A 10,933-nucleotide genomic window follows, 5' to 3' on the forward strand; every position below is an offset into this window, starting at 1 on the left:
GACTATTTTTTTAAAACAGAATACATTAAAAAAATTTTTAAAATTATTTAGGGTTAAACAAATTATATCTAAAAATTAAATTGAAATCATATTGGAACAATAGCTATAGGTAATAGTAATCAATTTTCTTTATCCTGGTTATGTCCAAAACATAAAAAGGATCATTTCGGTCATCTTAAATAACCTAATTAATAATTTTAATTTATATTTGAATAATAGATAACCGTAATTGAGTGAGATATGACTATTTTTTTAAACACATTACATCAAAATATTTAAAAAAAATTATTTAGGGTTAATCATATTATATCTAAAAATTGAATTAAAATTAAGTCGGAACAATCGCTAACGCTATTAGTTATTATATTTTCTTAATTCTGGTTGTGTTCAAACCGTAAAAAACATCATTTGGCTTTCTTGTATATGCGAAATAGAAAATTTAAATTATATTCGAATAATAGATAACAGTAATAGTGTGAAATATGATTATTTTTTTTTAAAACAATACATCAGAAAAATTTTAAAAATAATTTACAGTACATCAAATGAACTTCAAAAATTAAATTGGAATAAAATCGGACAATGCTATAATGAATAATTATTCTATTTTCTTAACCCTGGTTATGTCCAAAACTTAAAAAGAATCATTTGGGTCATCTTGTATAACCTAAATATTAATTTTATAATAAATTTGAATAATAGATAACCGTAATTGAGTGTATACAGTCTGTTAACAAATTACAACCATTAATAATTGGATCCTTACATATCCAATTCGTATTAATCTCTAAACACTTTTTATACCATAAATTGTTACAATAGAACTTACTAGGGCTCACTAAAATAGTGTCATTTGATGAAGGAATGGGGTATACAATTTGTAGGTTACATGTTTAAGTTCCAAAAATGGGGATCTTAATCACTAGAATTGCCATGTCATCGGATAAAATTAATCCAGTTTTACAAATTAATGTCAGTTCTGTAATATGTCTTATCGGCCATAATAAATTTTTAGGATATTGAATTTCTAAATACTTCCAAATTTCATGTATTTCTTTAGTATTTAAAATTTCAAGATCTAGGCTTTCTAAATGGGCAAAAGTTAACGTGCGTAATAATTTTTCTAAATAAGAGTGTACATTTTTAATTTGCAGAATTTGATTTTGCATTTCAACTAAAAGTCTAATGGTGTCGTTTAAAACATCTATATTAGCTTTAAGTTTCTCTGAATTTTTATTTACTATATTTACATTTTCCTGGAATCTAGCAGTTATATGACCGGCGAATGAACTTAGTTCGTTAATCTTATGCATGGAATTAATCTGATTACTTTTCAAGATTTGCATGTGTTGGTTTATAGTCTCTAAGTCATCATTATCTAAATTGCCAGTAATGAATTAACCGTAGCTTCCAAGAAGGTTTACCAATCCGCGTTTTTTGCGAACTAAAGACTTAAACGGACTTAATTTTTCATAAGAATCGTATGTGCTATTTAATTCTTTATTGGCTTGCAAAAATAGCAAATTTAAGGTATTATTATACTTATCGGTAAAATGATTAAATATAAACAAATTAGAAGTTAATCCCGCTAAAGTAAACTTAATACTAGTGAGATTAAAATATACATAAGTACTATGATAATGATTTAACGTCATAGTAGGGGCGATATTTTCTATAAAGAATCCATTATTTGGCATCAGGGGGTCGACTTGTAGAAGGTTGGTCCTGGGAAGTCGGGTTACGCTGTAAAGATGAAGGATTTTTCCTAAATCTCTTAAGTTTCCTAATATGACCAACTACGGTTTTCTTTTTTGATAGTCCAGTAAAAGCGTTTTTCTTAATAGTCTTAATTTTCGTAGGGATAAATGAGGGGTTCATCTTATTCCTATAGGGATTTTTTCTGTACACAATTTGGCCTTCTGAAAGTTCAGGTATGGGGCTGGACTTTCTATTTTGTTTTTGAGTATTTTTGGATTGTGTTTTGTGAGTTTGCTCATAAACTTTTTGGTGAAAGGGGATTAATTCGCTTTTTCGTTTTTCATTATATTGTTCGTAAATTGTCAAGTCATTGTTTATGTTAGGTTCGTTAAGGTACGGGCCATAGAGTAACGAAAAAGGTGAAAAACCTGTAGTAGAATGAATACTCTGACTGTATACTTAAACTGCTGAAATCATCAGATTTTGCGGGGTTTCCTCAGGGTTTTTAATTTTTTGAGTTTTGAGTTTTTCGAGAAGGGTAGAGTGTAGTCTTTCAATGGAGCTGTTAGATGTGGAGTTGCCAGGTCTAGTGTAGTGTACTTCAATATAAAAAAGTTCTAAGTAAATTCTTGAAATAAACGATTTTTAAATTCTGAACCTCTATCGACTACTATTTTCTTCAGTACATTATCATGAGAAAAGTAGTGACGTAATTTATTTACAACGGTCGTAGCATTTTTATCAGAGATATAATATGCTTGGGCACATTTAGAAAAGGAATCAATAAATTGTTAAGAAATAACAATTAGAAAATTGAAATAAATCCATATGTAGGGTCTTAAATGGTTTTTCTGCAAGTAAAGGGCCTTCATAATTGATTTTATATGGATGTCTTTCATATTTATTCTGTAAACAGATTTCACAGGTATTAATTAGGGTAGTAATCGTTTCTCGCATTTGAGGCCAATAATACTTAAGTTTTAATTGATTATACGTTTCTGTTATGCCATTATGATTTTTTTGGTGATATTCAGAAATTATATCCTTTTGCTGATCTTGGTTTTCTATATCAATTAAATAACTGTTTGAAATATAAAGCTTTGCGGAACCGTTTAGGTTGGCGGCAACATATTTCTGAAATTCTAGTTTTAAATCGGAGTTTGGGATAAAAATAACAAAATGTATATCTGGTCTAATTATTTCCTTTAAAATCGTACTAAAATTATTTGCAAGATTATTTTTGTCTACTTTGACAAAATGATGATTTTTTTTAAAAGGTTTAGTATATTTATGTACAAAATAATTTCCCGATTCTATAATTAGACGTGAGGAGAAATAATTTACAGGGAGTTCAGAAATGGAAAAATATTTACCTTCTGTGTCATTATTAGAGTGTACTGTGGCATTAGAGTCGAGGTCATTTTCTCTAAGGTTATCGACATTTTGTTGAGGTTGGTCAAGAGTTTCGGAGATAAGCTCGTTATAACGTTCGTTAAGTGCAAAGTCAGCGAGATCAAAATCGGCGAGATTTGCTACTGTTTCGTCGGTTATAGGGGCTATTGACTCGTTTTTCTTAAGGACATTTATGTCGACCCGTGATAGAGCATCGGCGACGAAGTTTTCTTTACCTTTTTTATATTTGATTTCGAAATCAAATTCACCTAATTTTAATTTCCATCGGATTAGGCGAGAATTCGGCTCTTTAATCTTTGACAACCACACAAGAGGGTTGTGATCCGTTTCTATGATAAACTTTTGGCCATCTAAATAAGGGCGAAAATGTTTGGTGGACTCAATAATAGCTAGGAGCTCTTTCTCGATGGTAGAAAAATTTCGCTCAGCAGAATATAAGGTTCTGGAGTAATATGCAATGGGATGATTATTCTGGGAAAGTATGCTACCAAGGGCTATATTAGAGGCATCAATAGTAAGATGAAACATTTTCGTAAAGTCGGGGTATGCGAGTACAGGAGAGTTAGTAATTAACTCTTTGCATTTGATAAAAGCTTCCCGGTACTCTTGATTACCAATAAATTTTTCATGACTTTTCCTTAGACATTTTGTTATTGGGAAGGTTATTTTCGAGAAATTTTTAATAAACCTACGATAATAACCAATAAGTCCCAAAAATGATTTTATCTCCTTAGGGGTTTTACGCATATGATATCTTTCGATGGCATGAATTTTTGAAGGATTTGGTTTTATGCATTCAGGAGTTATAATATGACCTAAAAAGGCAACTTCTTTGGACAAAAATTCTGATTTTTCTAATTGTACTTTAAGATTCACTTCCCGGAGCCTTTTGAGGATTTTTCTGATGTGATCGATGTGCTCAGCAAGAGATTTCGAAAAAATTACTACGTCATCGATATATACAAAACAAAATTTGTAAAGGAAATCACGCAAGACTTCGTCCATCATTCTTTGGAATGTGGCGGGAGCGTTTTTCAGGCCAAAGGGCATCCTTAAATACTCAAAATGTCCATTATTGACAGTAAATGCGGTCTTTTCGATGGAATCAGGGCTCATTTCGATTTGGTGAAAACCTTGAGCTAGGTCAAGAGTAGTAAAACATTTTCCAAGATTATCCAAGATTTCGGTTATGACAGGCAAGGGATATTTATTTTCAATGGTGGCATCGTTTAACTTGCGATAATCGATTACCATGCGGAATTGTTTCTTACCAGAAGCATTTTTTGCCTTTTCAAGCCTTTTTGGAACAATCCAGACAGAGGCGGAGTAAGGGGAAATCGATGGCCTAATGATTTTGTTGTCTAAAAGCTTTTGAATCTGTTTTTGAATTTCAGGCAACATGGCTGGAGGGTGACGAAAGGATTTAGCATATATAGGGCGATCATTCGTGGTACGAATATGATGTTTAGTTTGGCTAGTAAAAGTCAAGTCACAGTCTTCTGAGTACATGACATCTTTAAATTCTTGACACAAGGGGACAATTTTGCTTTTTTCTAAGTCATTAAGATGGTTTAAACGCAATTGGCTAGAAATATTAATAGACTTATTTTTCGCGGGGGGATCAGTTATTTCAAAATGTTCTTTAGGAATAATTCTCATTCGTTGTTCAAATTTAATATTATGGTTGGGGAGTGGATTTGGGATTTTACAAAATCCATCTTTAATCGTTATTAAACTATCTGGGATTACAACTTGATTATTAATCTGAAAAGAGGGCAGAATAGCATCTCCATTTTCAAGATTTACAGGGATGTTAAGGGCATTGCTACTAATATTTTCAATTGGTTGACTGAGAGGCTTATTATACGCAAGTGAAAATTGAATTTTCTTGTTGTTTTGAAGCGTAAGACGTTTATTTTAATAATCTAAAATGGCATTTAAATTTTTTTAATCTTTAGTGCCTATTAGTGCGTCAAAATCGTTGTGACAATTAAGGACACGCATTTTTAGGGGTGTACTAATTCCAATTTCTTTTAAAAGGGGAATATTAATATTGCAATTTTCACGGTAAGTCTTTTTGCACGCGGTTACTTCAAAGGGTTCATGAAATAATAAATCAGGGTACAAATTACAGAGTACATTGGGGTTCATTAGTGATTCAGACGCTCCTGAGTCAATCAGAACAGTAATTTGCATTTTTGGCAAAAAGAAATACGGCAATTCGACTTTCTGGGCAATATTATTTAAGTTGATGGGTCTATGGAGGCTATTTCTTGAAAGTTTTCAAGATTTGACTCACCCGGACAATTAGGGGGCATAAGGTTTGCTTCTTGCATGACAGGCGTTTTCTGTTGCTCACAATCATACGATAAGGATTCATCATAATATTCATCAAAATATTGACCTGCTGATGAATTATAATTACACTCTAAATTACTTAATTCTTGGGAAGCAAAGTTTCTAGCACCGGCGGGTTGAAAATGACTTCTATAGGGCCTTTGTTGCGCTTGTTGATACATTCGAGAGGGTCCTGCAGATTGTATCGACATTGGGATTGGTTTCGGCAAGTGCCTTGGATTAAAGTCTCTTTGAGGGGCAAAAACATTTTTTTGTTGACCAAAAACTTCGGCGTTTGTCGGAAAATGCTGTTTTACGGGTCTAGGCTGTACATTAACGGGTTGAGATGGAAAGGGTTGATTTTTAAAATTAGTTTGTTGTGGATGTTGCTGATTCTTATGGTTATGGTGTTTTTGGTTAAAATGTGGGTTGTGGTGAGAGTTCGGGTTTTGCTGTGGGTTTTGGTGTCTATGTGTAGTTTGGTTTTTTAAATTAATCTGTGATTCGATTAAATTATAGTTTGTAACATGTACAAGTGCGGCATCTAGATTATCGGGGTTTTGAATGAGAACATCGTTTTTAACGACTCGGGGACATTAGACATTAAAACTATTACAGCAGTTTTTTCGGCTTGTGTGGAGAGGATTAACTTAGAATTATTGTCAGTATTTTGACTTTAAATCTTACAGTTAATTCTTTGCACAAACAGTTTAAGTCTTTGTACAAAATCTAGTAAATGTTCGTTTCTATCTTTATTAATATAATTAAGTTGTTGAAGCAAAGTTTGATAACCTATTGGATCACCATATTTTTCTCTTAGAGCTACCTTAATTTCTTCCCATGTCTTGAGATCTGGCCTACTCATCAAAAAATCTCTAGAATTATCAATTAACTTAGAGCGTATAACATTCAACACGAATTTTTTCTGAATTTCTTCTCCATTGTAGTAAAGTTCATGAAATTCGCTAATTGAAAAAATAAAAGATTCTAAATGTTCTGGATTTCCAGAGAAAGTTGGTAAAATGTTAGCAAAGGATCGCAGAACGTCCATTTCGCTTGTGGTTTTATAACTTTGTTTTAAAGAAAAATGTTCTACAGATTGCTCTTCTTCAATAGAAGATAGACTACTTAAAACAAGATTATTTTCTCTAGTCTCACTAGAGTTAGAAGAGTCAAGATTAAAATCTGCCAATAATTCGGTTAAATTTAAATCAGATCTGTCTTTATATGATTCTAGCTTTTGTGCAAGGGAAGTATTTTTATTTTACTTAGCTTTTAAGCCTAGTCTTCTCCTATTCGATAATAAAACACTTTTAAATAAATTTTCAGGATTAACAGACATAAATAAAATAAAATTAATGGCAATTTTAGTGATTACTTACATGAGGGATATGACGAACCATTCTAGCATCATTTCAAATTTTCTCACAAATCACCTTCACAAAACTTGCACTAACTTCCACAAACTTGCACAACTTTCACAACTTTTCTTCTACCAAGTCAGCTTACTGGTTGCAGGAAAATTACTTGAAATCTTAGGGTTCAACGACCTACTTCTTAGATTGAATGACTGACTTTCTTTTTCCTGTGCTTCTTACTCAGTTGATCTCAATGCTGAACAATAGAGAGACCAAACGGCAGGGAGCTTGAGTTTGAGTTCTTGAAGTTTACTAAAACTTCAATTGTGCTTAAGGTATTAAAATACACCAAATTTCAACGTTACACGATAGAGAGACTTGTAGCACAATCCTGTTCGCAGCGCCAATTATAAACTCAAACCAGCAGTATGCTTTTTAAAAAAAAGTTTTATTTAACTAAACTTAATAATTATAACATTATCGTTCAAATTCTATGCTAGAAATGATGTTATAAAATCTAAAAACCACCTAGAAATAATGTAAAATAATAAATGCCTATTCTGCTTATTCTACGAATAAATGCTTATATGCACACTTATTGGAATCGGTTCATGCACATAACTCGGGACAATCGTAAACGCTATTAGTTATTACATTTTCTTAACTCTGGTTGTGTTCAAACCGTAAAAAACATCATTTGGCTATCTTGTATATGCGAAATAGTAAATTTAAATTATATTCGAATAATAGATAACAGTAATAGAGTGAGATATGATTATTTTTTTAAAAAACAATTCATAAAAAAATTTTAAAAATAATTTACAATACATCAAATGAACTTCAAAAATTAAATTGGAACCAAATCGGAAAATGCTATAATGATTAATTGTTCTATTTTCTTGACCTTGGTTATGTCCAAAACTTAAAAAGGATCATTTGGGTCATCTTGTATAACCTAAATATTAATTTTAAAATAAATTTGAATAATAGATAACCGTAATTGAGTGAGATATGATTATTTCTTTAAAAAACAATTCATAAGAAAAATTTAAAAAAAGTTACATTAAATGAACACTAAAAATTAAATTGGAATCAAATCGGACAATGCTGTAATGATTAATTGTTCTATTTTCTTAACCCTGGTTATATCCAAAACTTAAAAAGGATCATTTGGGTCATCTTGTATAACCTAAATATTAATTTTAAAATAAATTTGAATAATAGATAACCCTAATTGAGTGAGATATGATGATTTTTTTTAAACACAATACATTAAAATATTTTTAAAAATCATTTAGGGTTAATCAAATTATATATAAAAATTAAATTAAAATTAAACCGAAACAATTGCCACCGCTATTAATTATTATATTTTCTTAACTCTGGTTGTGTTCAAACCGTAAAAAACATCATTTGGCTATCTCGTATATGCGAAATAGTAAACTTAAATTATATTCGAATAATAGATAACAATAATAGTGTGAAATATGATTTTTTTTTTAAAACAATACATCAGAAAAACTTTAAAAATAATTTACAGTACATCAAATGAACTTCAAAAATTAAATTGAAGTCAAATCGGACAATGCTATAATGATTAATTGTTCTATTTTCTTAACCCTGGTTATGTCCAAAACTTAAAAAGGATTATTTGGGTCATCTTGTATATATAACCTACATATTCATTTTAAATTAAATTTGAATAATAGATAACCGTGATTGAGTGAGATATGACTATTTTTTTAAAACATAATACATAAAACTATTTTAAAAATCATTTAGGGTTAATCAAATTATATCTAAAAATTGAATTAAAATTAAATCGAACCAATCGCCAACGCTATTAGTTATTATATTTTCTTAACTCTGGTTGTGTTCAAACCGTAAAAAACATCATTTGGCTATCTCGTATATGCGAAATAGTAAATTTAAATTATATTCGAATAATAGATAACAGTAATAGTGTGAAATATGATTATTTTTTTAAAAGCAATACATCAGAAAAATTTTAAAAATAATTTACAGGACATCAAATGAACTTCAAAAATTAAATTGGAGTCAAATCGGACATTGCTATAAAGATCAATTGTTCTATTTTCTAAACCCTTGTTATGTTCAAAATTTAAAAAGGATCATTTGGGTCATCTTGTATAACCTAAATATTAATTTTAAAATAAATTTGAATAATAGATAACCCTAATTGAGTGAGATATGATGATTTTTTTTAAACACAATACATTAAAATATTTTTAAAAATCATTTAGGGTTAATCAAATTATATATAAAAATTAAATTAAAATTAAACCGAAACAATTGCCATCGCTATTAATTATTATATTTTCTTAACTTTGGTTGTGTTCAAACCGTAAAAAACATCATTTGGCTATCTCGTATATGCGAAATAGTAAATTTAAATTATATTCGAATAATAGATAACAGTAATAGTGTGAAATATGATTTTTTTTTTAAAACAATACATCAGAAAAACTTTAAAAATAATTTACAGTACATCAAATGAACTTCAAAAATTAAATTGAAGTCAAATCGGACAATGCTATAATGATTAATTGTTCTATTTTCTTAACCCTGGTTATTTCCAAAACTTAAAAAGGATCATTTGGGTCATCTTGTATAAGCTAAATATAAATTTTAAAATAAATTTGAATAATCGGTAACCGTAATTGAGTGAGATATGATAATTTTTTTAAACACAATACATCAAAATATTTTTAAAAATCATTTAGGGTTAATCAAATTATATCTAAAAATTGAATAAAATTTAAATGGGAACAATCGCCAACGCTATTAGTTCTTATATTTTCTTAACTTTGGTTGTGTTCATGAATAATAGATTGTTGAATAATAGTTGAATAATAGATACCCGTAATTGAGTATATTATGACTATTTTTTTAAAACACAATTCATTAAAAAATTTTAAAAAATTATTTAGGGTTAAACAAATTATATCTACAGATTAAATTGAAATCATATCGGAACAATATCTATAGGTAATAGTAATCGATTTTCTTTATCCTGGTTATGTCCAAAACATAAAAAGGATCATTTGAGTCATCTTGTATAACCTAAATAATAATTTTTAATTATATTTGAATAATAAATAATATTATTCAAATTATATTTGAATAGTACATAAAATTATTTTTAAAAATCATTTAGGCTTAATCAAATTATATCTAAAAATTAAAATAAAATTAAATCGGAACAATCGCCAACGCTATTAGTTATTAGATTTTCTTAATTCTGGTTGTGTTCAAACCGTAAAAAACATCATTTGGCAATCTTGTATATGCGAAATAGTAAATCTAAATTATATTCGAATAATAGATAACAGTAATAGTGTGAAATAATATTATTTTTTTTAAAAACAATACATCAGAAAAATTTTAAAAATAATTTACAGGACATCAAATGAACTTCAAAAATTAAATTGGAATGAAATCGGAAAATGCTATAATGATTAATTGTTCTATTTTCTTAACCCTGGTTATGTCCAAACCGTAAAAAACATCATTTGGCTATCTTGTATATGCGAAATAGTAAATTTAAATTATATTCGAATAATAGATAACAGTAATAGAGTGAGATATAATTATTTTTTTTTAAAACAATACTTAAGAAAAATTTTAAAAATAATTTACAGTACATTAAATGAACTTCAAAAATTAAATTGGAGTCATATCGGACAATGCTATAATGAATAATTGTTTTATTTTCTTAACCCTGGTTATGTCCAAAACTTAAAAAGGATCATTTGGGTCATCTTGTATAACCTAAATATTCATTTTAAAATAAATTTGAATAATAGATAACCGTAATTGAGTGAGATATGATTATTTTTATAAAACACAATACATAAAACTATTTTTAAAAATCATTTAGGGTTCATTAAATTATATCTAAAAATTGAATTAAAATTAAATCGGAACAATCGCCAATGCTATTAGTTATTATATATTCTTAATTCTGGTTGTGTTCAAACCGTAAAAAACATCATTTGGCTATCTCGTATATGCGAAATAGTAAATTTAAATTATATTCGAATAATAGATAACAGTAATAGTGTGAAATATGATTATTTTTTTTAAAAACAATACATCAGAAAAAT

The sequence above is a fragment of the Anthonomus grandis genome, chromosome 6, assembly GCF_022605725.1.
Source record: "Anthonomus grandis grandis chromosome 6, icAntGran1.3, whole genome shotgun sequence".
Taxonomy (NCBI): Eukaryota; Metazoa; Arthropoda; class Insecta; order Coleoptera; family Curculionidae; genus Anthonomus; species Anthonomus grandis.